Source organism: Micropterus dolomieu, linkage group LG11 (assembly GCF_021292245.1).
Source record: "Micropterus dolomieu isolate WLL.071019.BEF.003 ecotype Adirondacks linkage group LG11, ASM2129224v1, whole genome shotgun sequence".
Taxonomy (NCBI): Eukaryota; Metazoa; Chordata; class Actinopteri; order Centrarchiformes; family Centrarchidae; genus Micropterus; species Micropterus dolomieu.
Window position 1 is genome coordinate 14,735,284 of NC_060160.1, and position 15,844 is coordinate 14,751,127.

General features: G+C 42.1%; 1 long non-coding RNA gene across 1 annotated transcript in view; it reads left to right on the forward strand.

The window, feature by feature from the left end:
• The first annotated feature begins 177 nt into the window (after positions 1–177).
• Positions 178–15,844, forward strand: part of LOC123979055 — a 33,501-nt gene continuing 17,834 nt past the window's right edge. Inside the window, exon 1 of the long non-coding RNA XR_006827140.1 lies at positions 178–311. This is a non-coding gene — a long non-coding RNA (uncharacterized LOC123979055). The remainder of the gene's footprint in view (positions 312–15,844) is intronic.

The following is a 15,844-nucleotide window of genomic DNA, read 5'->3' on the forward strand; positions in this document are numbered from 1 at the left end:
AACCCGACGGAAGATTTATTAGAAAGCGTAATACAGGAGCTGGAAACACAATATTGTTCCACACACACACACACACACACACACACACACACACACACACACACACACACCCACCCCTTTCCGTTTCTTTACTATGTCCCCTTGTCATACAGCCTCCCCTCCTCCCTCCCAGGTGCTCACAAACGATGTGGATGAGGTCGAGGACATGAGGAGCCCACCGGAGAGAGAACAGATGTCACATGCCTCTTGCACTACGCTCAGGGTTGTGTGTGTGTTCTGCGCTGTGACAGGTAGCGTGTCGTGGTTGAAAGGTAAGGCCGGGCCCTGCTCCCAGAAGGAAATGGGGGGCCAATAAGGGGGGAAGGGGCATCAGGATTAAAAGAAATATATGAAAATAGGTCCAGGATGTAGACACCTTGCTCCATCGAAACTGGGATTGTAAAATGTTATGTTTGTGTATGGCATGTTTTCAAACTGAGCTCAGAAAAAAAGATCTCCAATAATCAATAAATAAACAATCAAATGCGCATTTAATTTGAATCTCTGCCCTGGAAAGAGCTGATGTAAATCACTGGGACAACCATCTCAGAGTGGAAAGTCATTTACTGCTGTTACAGCTGACAAGACGAGGTATTTTGTCATGGCAGCATGCATGCTTTCATTTATCATTCATGGGTCATATTGTTCTAGATTGGTGATTAGACAGTTGGCAGATTCAGAGCTACATTAATGGCCTGAACATATGCAACTGCACAAGCATACACATCGATTAGAGGTTACCATTTTTTTTAAACATTTAATGTATGAGCCCTGTGCTTGCTAGCTTGCTGTACTTGATAGTACTATCATTGGTAAATTCTAAAGTACTATATGTTCTTGCTCAAGATAGCTTCAAATTTGTCATAATTACACACACGCACGCACGCACGCACGCACACACACATACACGTGGCCTGTTAGATGTACACTCACCTGGTGAATGAAGTCATTAGAAATCACGCTGATAACAGACATGTCCACCTACCACATGGAAAGTGATCCACTGCGTCCCCTGTGATACCTCCCTCTGTGATAATGTACATATTCATTATTCAACACGGCCTGTCAGATTAACAGACTATTCGGCAGATTAGCTGGTTAGCTCTCTGGTGGTCTTGTCTTTTATACAGCGACTAGAGTGCCCTGACTAAACACATCATAATGGCAGCAATCCCAGGTGGCAGAAGGAGACCTACTTTTGGCACTTTTGATCGGGTCTGAGTCTCTGAAAGGTTTGGATGGATTATGCTGTCTCTAAATGTTTACATTGATCTGCTGTCTGATCATAACCCCACTGATGTATGTATATGAATATTTACAAGCCGTTTTTGGCCATGACGGAAAATGATTTATCCTTCAGTTGGAGTCAGAGGTAGCTGTGAGCCAACATCTCCTATACCTTCCAGGTACTGAAGCTTATTTATATCTGGTAGAGCTTAAGCGTTCAAAGCCACCTTCATGCTGTGGCTGGTGAGTCCTGCATGATTAGCAGGCAGCTCTGTCCTGCAGGATGGGTCTCTGTTGGATGATGAAGAAATCAGAACCGAATGAGACTGCCTCCTAGAAATGCATGCTGTGTATGCTCTGTGGTAAAGGAATGCATGTGTATTTGTGTATGTGCGTGAATGTGTTTATTCAATTGTGCTTGTGTGTGCTAACCAAGCTGTTTAATCTAAGCCAGCCATTGAGTTTAGCATGGTTTTGGCAGCTTTTCGTTTGAGGATGACATCACTCTGAGGATTCTCCACTTGCTTTTTGTATGCATGTGTGTGTGTGCGTTATGTGAGTGAGGATACAGAATGTGGGTATGTTACACATATGCTGACAATTATAAGTCAGTTTCCACAGGGAACCAGTGGGCAGGATGGAAAGTGTATTTTAGCCCACATTACATAAGTCTACAATCAGTGGATATGGTAGTGTTTCAAACTATGGTAAACATGTTGGCAAGAACTAATCAGGGAATCTTTCAACTTCTTGTGTTACAGATTATTCATCTTTCTGGCACAGCACTGTATACTCTTGGGGTTGTGTTGGCGTATAACCTGTGTGTGTGTGTGTCAAAGAGGGAGTGAGGGTGGAAGAGTTAGTAGTTCCACAAATGTGTCTATTCCCATAAATAATTAACATCACCCATTTTACAGCAGCATTACAGTCCACAGCTTTTTTTTCAGAGCAGATGAGGCGAGATCCTCATCAACCCGTGTATTCCAGAAAACACTAAGGTTAAAATCATTAATTGGTGGAGCGGATTTTATTGGACAGCTCTTTATTAATGTTTTACAAGAGGATTGCCTCATTCTCAAATTACTATCCAGGCTGAATGGATCGCTGATTTAGCCTTTGGTCTGCGACCAGGGTAACACTCTTCTCAGTTCCATTTGTCGGGCCCCCTGAGTGTTTAAAATTGCCTTCCGTTGTAAAAATCAGACTGGTCTGACTCCCCCTGCGGTTGACTTTTGTTAACTATGAGGTGCCACGTCCCTGTTCTGTATGTAGGGGAGAAGCAGCCAAAAAAGCACAGCGGGGGCATCGTAAACGAGCCTCACAGGATATTGAAATAATGACCGTTGTTTGCAAAAACAGGATAGCCCAAGTCAAATCATTTCCTTGTGTATATGTCCTAAGCAATCATAAAATCTTCTGAGAACACTCAAAGTTGTCTGCGGTCTGCTAATCCAATATGGAATGGGACACATAGAAGAGAAACATTGCCTCTAACTACCTAGTTATCTGGCTGAGTCTGCCAAGCAGCCTGAATCTGTTCTGATCAGTCTGGAGAGTGAGGGCATAGTCAGTGAATTAATGGTCAGGAGATTTATTTGTTTGGTGTAATAAGGACTGTAAAACAGTAAGAGCTCTGTGCAGCCTTGCAGGCCCCCTGCCCCGTGGGTACAATCAAATGTTGCCAGTAAATCAATAGAGCTGGAAGAGGTTTTTATAACCCGAGTTTAACACCAGGCTCTAAGTGCTCCAGGTGGCAGGTCATTTGTTCATTATCCCAACTTATCACAATAAACAATGGCACTCTGCTAAAACAAGAGGAAAAATTGGAGAGGAAGAAGACAAAAATCTCAGGTGGGCAAGGGAAGGCTAATGAGGAAGGCAGAGAGTGGGCAGGAGACAAGGGAGAACCAGAAGATTAACCACTGTAATTACGTACAGGAACACAGAGGAGGATAGGGACAGTACGAGAAACAGATAGTGTGAGAGCTCTACAAGCTGTCAGCCTGTACCGATGACTCCTCTGATGCCACGGTTATAATCATGCCTCTCTGTTTCAGTGCCACCAACAGGTCTGGGCTGTTAATATTGTAAATATAAACAGTGCAGTCTGGTCCTTCTTTTGGGAGCACATCTGTAGTATAAAAAAACCCAAAGGGGTTATGGATTAGGTTGTGTACAGAAACAAGATGAATTGCTTCAATCATTTTGTGGGCTCTTTAAACACGTCTCAAGCTGGGCCTGAATTATATTGCAAAGGTGGGAGAGAAGTATTTAATAGTAACATATGACAGCAGATCATTGAAATCCATTAGTGTTTAAATCACCACATTGATACAGGTTAGGTACAGGCATCATTTGTGCCCAAATGCTATTGCAAAAGGAAATCTAAACACCATGCTCGTGTAGTAGGTAAAGCAGTAAAATAGGCCTACATGCTGTTTGCAGATGGCTTTACCCAAAGAACCTTACAGTAATGTGAGTGCAGTTTTGTGACCCCACTGGGATTTGAACTCCTAACCCAGGAGAACCACGTGCTTTAACAACACTGGACCACATGGTTCTGCAACTTGTAAAGGTGAGCAGTGTGTCTGCAAAAGACACCCCAGCATATAGGAACCAACTGGATTACCATTGCCATACGGTGCAGTGCAAAATTCCTCCAATCTTAGTTATTCAAATTTTGTGTGCTTAATTTATGACTCCAGTACAGGAGCATGGCAGCTGGGGTTTGTAATTATACAACACACTCTACACTTTTTCTACTCTGCTGCCGACACACTGCTGCATAATTTACATGTCTATTAGTTCATCAATTACAGTGTAATTACTTAGATGCACAACTAGCTTTTTACCATATTATAAAGCAAGTCATCAAATGAGTAAGTGAACAAACAAACAAACAAGCAAACAAGGCGATAAAGATGGCGCAAACAAAGCGATGTAAATTGAAAGGCTGGATTTTCAGGATGTGAGAATAAGTCATCCCAGTTCCTCCAACATTGTTTCCTTCTTCTCTATGTCTCTCCTTCTTGTATTTGGTCTGAGGGGGCCTTATCGTCTGCTTATCATCTGCATTTGTTTACCCCTGATTCCACTGTTCTGCAAACTGTCTCATGATTCATTACTGTGATTAATAAGCCTATCATGTGAAACAAAAATACTGTAGCGTTGCATCTCAAGACTCATTGTCTCTCCCATAAGCTTTTTCTGGGATGCATAATCTAGCAGCATGAATGTGTTCCTGCTTCTCTCGCTCTGTCTTTTGTGCTTCTGTCATCGTCCCTCTCTCTCACACTTTGATGAATTAATGACAGAGTGACTTTAGAAATGCATTATGCATGATAAGAATTGGTTCGTAATGGAAACAAACAGAGACAGTGGTGTAGGTCGGGGTGGCAAATCTATTGACCATCAGCAGCGCCTCATCCAGTATGCATTACTTATAGAGGTTAGATTTGTTTTTGTGCTGTGAATACTAAAACTCTAGCCAACATAAAATACTAAAAGGGCTGATGAGCCCTTTGCAATTTGGCAATATGCTTTAAATTCTTGTCATTTCATTAACCTTAGAGGGATGGGACTGACAAACACAAGGCTCTCTGGGAACTTCAAACTGCAACTTCTAACTGTGTTATTTTCTTTCCATGTATGATTGGATTGACTTTCAAACAGTGTGGGTCTTCGATATAGATGGAAATGGATGAACCACCAATTACCAGGAATAGCCATGGATGAAGTTAAAAGAAATAAATGGCAGTGGTTCCATCATCTACTCACTTGGAGCACAGTCTCAGTCAAAGATGTCTTTGCCGCAGTCACACAGACAACACTGTCTAGACTCAGACAATACAGAATGTATCCTTGAAATATACTTAGATAATCAAAGGCCTCATTTCTTTGCAGCCTTGGACTTTCTTTGAGCCTATACACAGTCAGAACAGCCCATTCAGCATTCAGCGCATTCAAGCTGCTGTTGTTTTGGCTGCTGCAGGTCATAGCGGTGATAAATCTGGGAAAGTAAGCCTTGCTAATGGACTCCAGAAGGGGTCTGGGAGTTAAACAGTGATGAGCAATGGAAACTGTGGTCAGCTAGAGAACAGCTGTAACCCTCTAACAGGCATGGACAAGATGGGAGGAAGGAAACAGCCAAACGTTCAGAGGCCCAGCGATGGGTCTATTTTAGGAGAGGGCTGGAGGGAGAGGAGGGGGATTCCACTTGAGCAGCACATGTGGATATGCTGCAGGCTGACTGTCGAAGAAGCAGTGAGAGCTCAGGGGGAGAACAAGAATGCTGGGGACAAATAGCTTGTACGGAGACACTGCTAACTACAAAAACTAGTTTTTAATGTTGGGTGTGCCTTCAGAGTTTGTGTAAAGGGTAAGTGGAGCTACACAAGTATAGCCCTGGAAAAAGATATGTGGCAAGCCACCATTGCATAATCCTCTAGAGACATGGTTAGAAACTAGCAAAGGCAAAGAAGCTATAAAGAGGGGAGGGAGAGAGAGAGAGAGTAGCCTGCTGCTTTTTTTGTCATTAAGGTCGTTCATAAGTGCTCTCTCAGGTTTTTGTACTTGTGCTTTTCACCTTTGACCCTAGAATGATCCTCGATTCGTACCATTTGTTGGACATGTCTTTGTAAACATGCTAAAAGAAATGGCTCAGGTATTGATATGTATATTAGCCTTCGCAGGCTCTGTCTTCTCTGCAGTTGAACAACTCTTATTGACGAGTATTACACCTCAAGTTATTCTCTAAATAATTGATCTTATTGATCAGGTTGAATGGATGTTAACAAAATGACTGGTTTAATACATGAAAATGTTTCTTGGGAATCAATACTGATTATTACTCAAAAAGTGCCAGCCTGTTATTGCGAGGTCATGTGTCAGATGGCCTTAGCTGTTTACATTTTAATCTGGGTTTTAGTTGTGTTTTGAGTTCCATAGATTCTTGCCATAAGGCTGAAATCCCCTTCTCTGGCTTATGTCTTGACAAAGTAAATAAATGATTCGGTACCCTCACCAGTCGGGTTGGAATGTCAAAGGTCAAGGGGTCAGAGCTTCAAGCAGCCAAATTAGGTTTGAGGACACCATGTGCTCTGTTCCCCTCTATTTGATTACTGCCTACCCATGTGCCCTAGAACATGGACAAACAACCAAAGCATAGCTCACTGGTGAGTTTAATGTTGGAAATTTGAAGGTGAACATACAAGCATAGTCTTTCAATGTCTTCAATACCTGACACTGAACTTGGTGAGGTAAAGTACTTGGCAGTGCGCACCGTCTCAACGGGGAAAAAAAGGGTACTATGTGTCTGTTATTGTTGAAAAGTTAGGACTTCTCCTGTGCAATCTGTCAATTGTTTTCAGGGCAGTAGACAACCCACAGGGAATGGATCTCATTTCAAACATTAAATAGGCGTCCCAGGCACTTGAAGTAAACAAATTAGACTTGGTGGTTCAGATGGCTCAAATGACAATATTTCTCAATAATTGGAAATGATAAAGAACATCTTTGATATGTTGGAGGCTTCAGCATGTCTAGAAAGCAGTTCGAAGGGAAGCCTGTGGTTTCACTTTACAATCTCAGTCTCATTATAAATCTTCACAGCAATACATTTTATAATGCTGTGTTTGGCTGAATAAACAGTTGTGATTTGGCAGAAACCAGACACTGTGGACGCCTGATTTCAGCGAGCTGCCAGCCTCTCTGTGTACACGATGGAAAGCAAGGAGCCAAGGAGCCTCTCTGGTGGAAATTATGAATATAAAGTCATGCATTATAGATTTGCTAGTGAATTTATTTATTCTTCTGCAAAAGTCGGAAATGTAAGCCAGCCAAATCAATGTGGGAGAGTTCATCTCTGTCCACCTAATCATTTGCTAATGGCTACTATCAATTGTCTGCCCACGGCTTCTGCATCCAACACTGTTGCAATTAAAGTCTACAAGCACATACTGTACTGTCGACTAAAGGTGTTTTAGCTTGGGATTTCAGGTTAATGTATTGATTATCTTCTGCATGGTAAATTGAATTTATTCCACATCATCAGTCTTATTTATTTATTTATAATCACACTGTAATTTATCAAAAATGAAAGATTTCCTATCTTGCCAGTGGGTAATCCAAATGTGTTGTTTTAATTTCAAGTATAACATGCTAAATTCTTTGGATTTATGCACCAAATGCTGTGAAATAATAATGTAAAGCTGAGGAAACTGACAGAATTTGTAAAAAAGACAAAAAAACAAAAACAAAGTGAGTCCTAAGAGAAAGAATAACAGACCTAAATGTCAGACACCACATTTATGTGACACAGACGTAACAACAGCTTGCAGTTTTTGAACATATTACTTATTTATTTATTTGCTTGCTAGCCCTGCACCGACACCCTAGTACTACTGCCAGCATCAACAAATACAAAGGAGTGCATGCTTTTGGAGTATTATTATTTATTCATGATGCCCTGTAGTCTTCCTGTCCATCCCCAGACATTGTTTTAGTGTTTCTGTCACTGTTTTTTGTAAAGACAGTGACACTGGTCTAACTACATCTCCAGGTCACTAAAGGCAGGTAGTAGCGGTTGTGTACGGTGTGTGGAGTGTGCATTTGTATTTGCATCTATATGTGTGTGGGTGCATACACTGAGATATACTGTATAGTGATGTCTGCCCATATTAGCGTGTAGAATTTTGTTTTAGCAATGAACAGGAATCCATGTGTTTAACATTCAAGGAAAGAAAAAAACAAAAAACAAAATAGTGAACAGCCCTTTTGCCTTCATTATCCAAGTCAAGCTCTGACAATATCCATAATACATAAGACAAGCAGCTGCTTATTTTTTGATATTATTTATATTCTCAGTAGATTATACAGTTGTTGCTGGATGTGATCCCATCCTTCTTGAGTCACACAGTGTGTGGGGGGCTACACAGTTATTTCTCCTCCTCTGGCATTGATGTACATTAATGTACTCCACCTCCCCTTAGGTATACCTGCCTGGATCATCTCATAAGAATCCCATACATCCATCCATCCCTTAGACCAGTTGCAAAGCTGCACAGGTGTAATAAAATGGTCTTATTCGAGAGAAGCTGTTTGATTGCTGCTGGCCAGCAAGGCGGCTATTCACCATAATGTAATATTCCCCCTGTGGCGCACGTTAAACCTGTCTCACACTGACAAGTGTGCATCACCCTGTGGGGTCAGTGGGGTCTCCCATCACCGTCCAACCACATAGTCTGACTGACACAAATCCTATAGAATTGCCTGTTTTGAACTTGAGCACGCTTCCCCTCTTGACACATCCAACACGTCTGCAGATCTCCAGTAACAATATCACCTATAGAATCAATCTCAGCGCAGTGTTTGAGGCCTATGGAAGTCATTGATCAACGCTTTGATGTCATGGCCTTTCATAAATTGCGACCTTTTTAGTATTGGCATGCCCCGTCACTCCCAGAGACTCTCCAGTGAGCAGAGTGAGAGGCTGGGAGTCCGAGGCAAACCAGCACAGTGTCACAGGTGTCAATGCAGCTGCACCTTATTGACAATTAGGCTCCTCTGGACCCCTGAAAAGAAATTGGAGATGACAAGACCCTGATCTCATCCCAGAAATATGTAATTGTGGCCCCTCCAGGGGAATTCAGTTTTTTATTAAGAAATGAAAGAAGGCAAAGACTATGTTTTTTGTAAGGGAGGGTTATGAGAAATGAGAAGATTGCTACTGTAGTGTCACTCAATGGCCATTCCCATATATTTAAAAAGACAAGCAGCATTATGTGTTTTGTGTGCTTGTGAGCCTGTCCAATGACCCATCTTGTGCTCTTTTTTCCTCTCCGACACTCCAAGCAGTATGGGTTTCAGGAGAATGCAGCAGTCAGAAGTACTTTAGCTTGTTAAAAATGACCATAAACAGCTCATTGTTTTAAGAGGGCCAGACACGGTCATATGATACTAGAACTGGACTGGCTTCTCACCCCTTAGCTATTCTGTTATATCACTCTAGTAGTACACATGGGGTTCTATGGATAAAATATTGCCAATATAAAACAAGCACATACAGCTTGGGAAGAATGTGTATAGAGTATTCTTTTACACTAGGGGAAATGTTAAGAGCTCAGACTCAAAACTCATGGTGGATATTAATGTTACAGTGCATTATAACAGCTTCATTTTGCTTTCATGTACATGAATGTCAGGAGTGTCCAAGATATTTTTCTACAGTGCCTTTCTCTATTTGCATTTTTCTTTGAAACTTTTCTGGTAAAACAAATGAACTTAAAGCACCATGCTGCAAAAACATGTTCACAAAACAACAAAAGAAATAAATCAAATATTTATTATTAAAATAAAATCTGAGTTGTTTGTTTGGATTAATGCAAAATGTTTCTGTGAAGATAAAAGAGATGGTGCTTTCAGTACCCCACCTGTCTCTTTCCACAGCACTCTCCCTCCACATCCTGCTCTCTGTGTTTCCCTCTTTCATATTCAGCCCATCATCGGAGCGCGTGACGGCAGTCTGATGTGTTCTCAGCATGCTCCTTTACATGCACATGTCAACGCAGCTGAATGAGTCACCCGAACTGACAGCAGATGGTGCTCTTTGGGTACGACAGGCTGATCCATCCTCTCAGCCCACTCTCCATGCAATCTATCATCATTCTCCTTCTCTGCCTTCTCCCCCAAGACCACTGAGGGGACTCTGGACCACCATCCTCTGCGCCATCATTTACCTTTGTGCAGGGGAATGTCAGTCTGCTCAGTCCTGGGCTTTATATCCAGGGAGCTGGCGGCAGCTAGTCGACGTGCAGTTTAGACAGGGATCCATGGGGCACTTCTTAATGATGTGGTTCAGTGATAAACTTGGGAAGACTGACTGACTGAAAATTGTCTGAGTGTGGTAGGAGAAGCAAGAATGAAAAAGAGACACATTGTAGAGAGGAAATCATAGTGAGAGGGTATCTGAAGTTCAATGCTTTAAACTTTCAAACTTGTCTCATTCTCCAAATGTATATGTATGTATTATAAAGTGTATGAAATATTGTTTTTCCAGCAGCAGGGGCATAATTTCAATAAATCCTAAAGTGGTGGAGGCTAACTACAAGAATATTGTAAAATAAGGAAGCCTTATCGATTAGCATACATTAAATGTGCACATGAAGACACATTTTACTCAGAGAGTGTCTATAATGTGAAATAAGGCCATAATTCATTCGGGAACTTGATATACAGTGTCTACAATTTAGTTGTTCACAAGCTCTCTGACCCATTTCTGCAATGCAAATGTTTTAATATGCCAGAGTGTTGCTAGGAGCCAATCAGGTATATTGCAATGATTAGATTAAAATCAGATTTTTTCGTCAACTCAGCAAAGCTGTATCGGTAGTCAATTAAGATATGTCATAATGTGATGGAGGACAGTTTGAAATGATCCCCTGCTCTGCTAAATGTATGACATGCTACTACTAAAAGGGTCACTGCCGTGACCTTGATCCACCAGAGGCTTTAAATACACAATCTGCTGGTTTCAGCATATGCAATATTTCTCGTAGTCTCCAAGTGAAACGTCAATGAAGTGTGTCTGCAGGCGCCTGTGCAGACAGTTCTTTATACATTTCCCATTTTCCCACACAATAGAAATCAATGCACAAGTAATTCACATATTCATTAAGAAAATGTGTCCACAGTTCTAAACCTATTTGAGAATTAGCTGACAAATGATTCCCTTTCACATTAGCGCTTTGACTGAGCGGCAGGCAGTGGGGTTCAGACTTGGACACTTTTTTTTTCACTCTGTTAATAGTCCTACTTAATACTCATCAATCATAGCAGTCAAAAAATATTGATTGCTGGCTAGATTAAATCAGAGTTATTCCAGTGCCATGGATATTACAAAGTACAGCTATTATAATGAAGCAGTTCTTGATTTACTATGAGAGAGGATCTGCTGCCTTGTTGTAGTGCACCGTACTGAGCTGCGCGTGTGTGTGTGTGGTGGTGGGTGCTTGGGTATGCAAGCATGTCATGAAGTGTGCGTGTGGTTCAATCCAGCTGATTCCATCTTTATAAAGTGTTTGGAAATACATTTTCTTTTTCCACAGCGTGAAATCTGCACTTCCGCTCACCCCCTGGCGCTTTATTACAAAATAACTATGCATAAGAATCAACTTTGACTACTTTGTTGTGAATTCTATGTTTTTTTGAGGGACCACATGGGGTGGATGTTACACTGTATGACTACATCTTTGCATAATGTGGATGACCCATAAGTGTGTGTGTGTGTGTGTGTGTCAGAAATGATGTCATCCTAACACCTGTGACACTTTAGTAATCTCTGCGCCATACAGATAAACAAATAATTGACACTTTGTGCTAGGAAACACTGCTATTCAACATCTGCTATAACCTATTCTCAGTCACACTGACAGTATGGAACCATGTTCTGTTGGCGATGTGCTGTCTGCCCCGTTTGACCTCTTTTGACTTCATCACCAGGGAGTTATGAAAGCCCTGTGAGTAGCAGGCCTGTTCTCTAATGCAGTTGTGTGAGCTACAACGCCTTCAGACAGGTGCTGCAGAGTACGCCTCAGTGCACCAAACAGCTGGTGCTGGTCATCAGCGCTCACTGGAGATGACATCACCTGACAAGTGTTCATCTGACTCATCTCCCACTCTGTGGCTTCATCTCAGGCCCCTGACACATGCTTCACCTCAGAGGCACCCGTACAGGAAAGGAGGGCTGTACAGGACAATGGCTGGGCCATAGCTGCAGGTGCTAAGTTCAGTCATGCCGCTATACTATGCCAAGACCATGTGAAAAAAAACAAAAACAAAGGAGGTGAGGTAAGAGGGCAGAGGCAGGTGATGCAGTCTCACTCATCATCATACTTTGACAGGTGTGATGCTTTTCTTCAATGCATCAATAGCCCTTTAATATCTCAAAGAAGAGTGTTGCACTCAACGTATCATATATTAGGGCAGTTAGAAACGAAATAAGCCAGACACAAAGGGCAATTAAATTAGAGGAGTCAAGAGTAGGAAAAGGCTATTCCACTTTAGTGTGTAGGATTGTGAATCAGGGAAGGTCCATCCCTGCCTAGGACATAAAACAGTGATCTCTTTAATTACCTAGCATAAAAACCACAGCATAATATTCTCACCCCAGTATTATACAGGACTGGAGTCGTATGATTCTCTGGAGGTGACTGTCTCGTACTGTGGCAAGGGGAAAGATGAAGGTAATGTAAATGGATGGGCTCCTTTGTAGGCTGCTGTAAAAAGCAATCAATTAATTTGGTAATTTATACATTTCAGTAGAAGGTGAACTGGATGGAATATGTGATTTGCCATTAAACTGTCCAACACATCATTCATAACTTTAGATGGCTTTGCATGCTCTGAATATCTGGTGAGTGTGCTCTGCATTTTCACAACACATTGCTGTAGTACCTCTTTGTAATAAATAATAAAGGCTTCAAAAGTGAAATGAAATGATGCTATGTAAACTTATGCTATAATTGTAACACATCCTGCTGATCTGAAAACAAAATGACCAATTTAGCTCCATTAAGTGAGGTAAATGTACATATAGAGAGGTGTACTTTATGTATATCTATATCTATATCTATAGATATAGATATAGATATATATAGATATAGATTATGATGAGGATTATTGCAGTAATCATGCTTATGATAAAGATGATGCCGCCTCATAAAATCATAGTGGAGTTGTTATTGTTGCGCTGGTTCCTCAGCCTCTCTCTTCCATGGCGCATCAGATAAGTGCGTGTTGGTGCCGCGCGAACAGCATTACATCATCCTGCTCCTTCCCGGCACAGTGAGATGTGGCGCGATGAGATCAGAGCCCCCTTGTTATCCTAGTAGCAGAGCAGACTGCTGCAGGACCTAAAGGATCCTCTCCCCACAGTCAGGGAAATATGCAAGATGCTGTTAGTCTGCAGCCCACACAGCCCAAAAACAGTGCTCAGATTCAGGTTCATCCACAGGTGAAGTCTCTATTTCAGGTGCAGAGCAGAGAAAATCTGTGGAAAGGCTTCCGATGCATGAACATACAAACAGATAGGCACTTGTGAACTTGCAAATCCCCAAAACACCCCATGGTGTTTGGTGTGTGATCACAGAGCATACAAATCATTTTCCAGATCAAAGACTCTTTGTCACTTACAGAGCTTATTCAGTTACAATCTTTTTATATCTTTTTTTAGTTTTACTGCAAACACAAATCCAGACAGAACTGTTTCATTTATTGGTCAGATTCCATTGTATAACAAAAACAGATTTTAGTCTCATAGCTGGTACTCAATGAAGATTTAGCTTCATCCGATGTATGTTAGTCCAGGCACTGGTGTGTGTCCTTCCTCTCTGGGTTACGAGGTGCTCAGTTGCCCTTTGGGATTCAGGAATATGAAGATGAATGGACAGATGATCTGATTCTTGTGGACCTGGGTGACTCCTGCCCAGGCTACAGTTACACAGTCTACACCCTCTGACTGTCCTCCCTCCACCCCTTCTCTCATTCTGGTTATCCTGACTGTGACACCGTAATGATGACAAAGACTAAGAAGTACACAGCAGCATCCAGCACCACAGAGGACCCTTTTATGGCGCAATGAAAGTGAGGGATGAAGCATGGTTGTCATCCAGGGGTGCTCCAGCAAATCACTGCACAACGGCGAACAGTCAGGCAGTGGAGTGGAGATGACCGTGGCGGCGCTGGCATTGAGTTGAGCTGTTTGTCAACAATCAGTCGATCTGTCAGCGTAACGCAGCGCAACAAATCAGCTCATCCACCGATCTCTGTCCGTGGACAAAAACAAAAAAAAACAACTGTGTCACAGCTGCTGGAAGAACCTCCGCAAATACCTTAGTCTGACTTGGTCATACAAATGAGGAATTGATCCTACTTTAAAGTGGTGGAGTTTTCAACTTGGAAGTGAAAAATTAATACCTTATCGAGTCAAAAGTAATGTGAATAAATTTGTTTTGTTCAACATTTGGCCTTTATATCCTGATAAGCTGATGCTTTAGACATGTAGATCTTTAAAAATATAACACTCTGCAAAGTGGATAAATTTAAAATTGCAGCCTGACAGCTTGTGGATAAGCAAAGGTTTTTTTTTCTTTCACGCCCTAGTTGCCAATGCACTGATGCCTACTTCTCCCTTTTGTTACCCGTCCCATGCCAAGTTTCAGCAGCTGTGACAACACAGTGGCCAGAGACTTAAAGAAATATATTGTTAAACACAAACCCATCACACATGCTGCCGTTCAAACACTACCTCTAAATAGATTAACATGTTGCCAGCACTCTGTACTCTGACGAGTACAACTTACACACTTTTCTGCTATATGCAAAGGGAGCAGTGGACAATCTAATGTCCTCATGCAAATTGACTGGCACGTCTTCACTGTGCTTTAACGCTGTGCATGCACATACACACACACACACATACATGGACTCACAGAAACACATACACACACTTTCACACACTTTTTTCATTGTGTGCATGAAATCGGTGCTCAGACACTGTGGCCACGCTTGCAGTTGTCCCTTTTCACTGCTTTTACTTTTGTTGAGTAAAGCGCCATTGTGAGCCCAAAAAGGATTAGAAGGCAAGGAATAAAGAGCAAGCTGCACACATTTTCAAACTTCTTTAAGATGCTGCCCACAGTGATACAATACGCTATTGCCAGTACACAATGGGAGGGGGAGATTTTGGGGGGAGATGTAATCTTTCAGGTCACCAGTTATACATCGTAAGACATTCTTAAACCCACACACACTCAACCTTGCATTTTGTAGCACAGATGTGCGTGATTAAATCTGCATTGTAAAGTGCAGGGTGGCACATAGTTATCAATATTAATCATCAGTAGAGCATTTGGTCCTCAGTCACTGCTTGATTAATCAATATATTGACATTATCACACCTGCGCAAGATAAATCACCAGTGAACATGAGCTTGTTGTGAAGTTCATTCAGTGTACGCGAGAGAATCATTCAAGAGGTAACATCCCTATGGTTCAGCTGAGGACGGCCTGAAGGTGATGCCGCACGCAGAAGGTGTATCTGTGTGTGTCTATGTTCATTTTACCTCCCACCAGAAATACACACATGCACGGACACACACACACACACACACACACACACACACACACACACACACACACACACACACACACATGCATGCAGCACAGGAGACAGCGTGTGGAAATGCATGTTCCATTCTGATGACATCACCATCTTGGCTAGGTAGCTGGAGTATTTTCCATAGGCTCTCCTCTGTTGCTGTGGAGAGGCCTGCACCAATCCCCTACCCTCCCTCCTTAATGTATACAACACCAGCTCTATGAATGATCTGTGACATCTCTTCCTTGGGCCGATCCAAAAACAACATTATGTGACTGTTCAGAGCCCCGCTGCCGCCCCTCACTTCCCTGCCAACCCACAAACCCCCTTTCAGCTTTCGACTCGCCTGATGCGGGATGTTTAGGGCTATTTGTTGCGTACTATGTGAGTTGAATACTGAGCGGGCCTCATGATGCTCTGATAT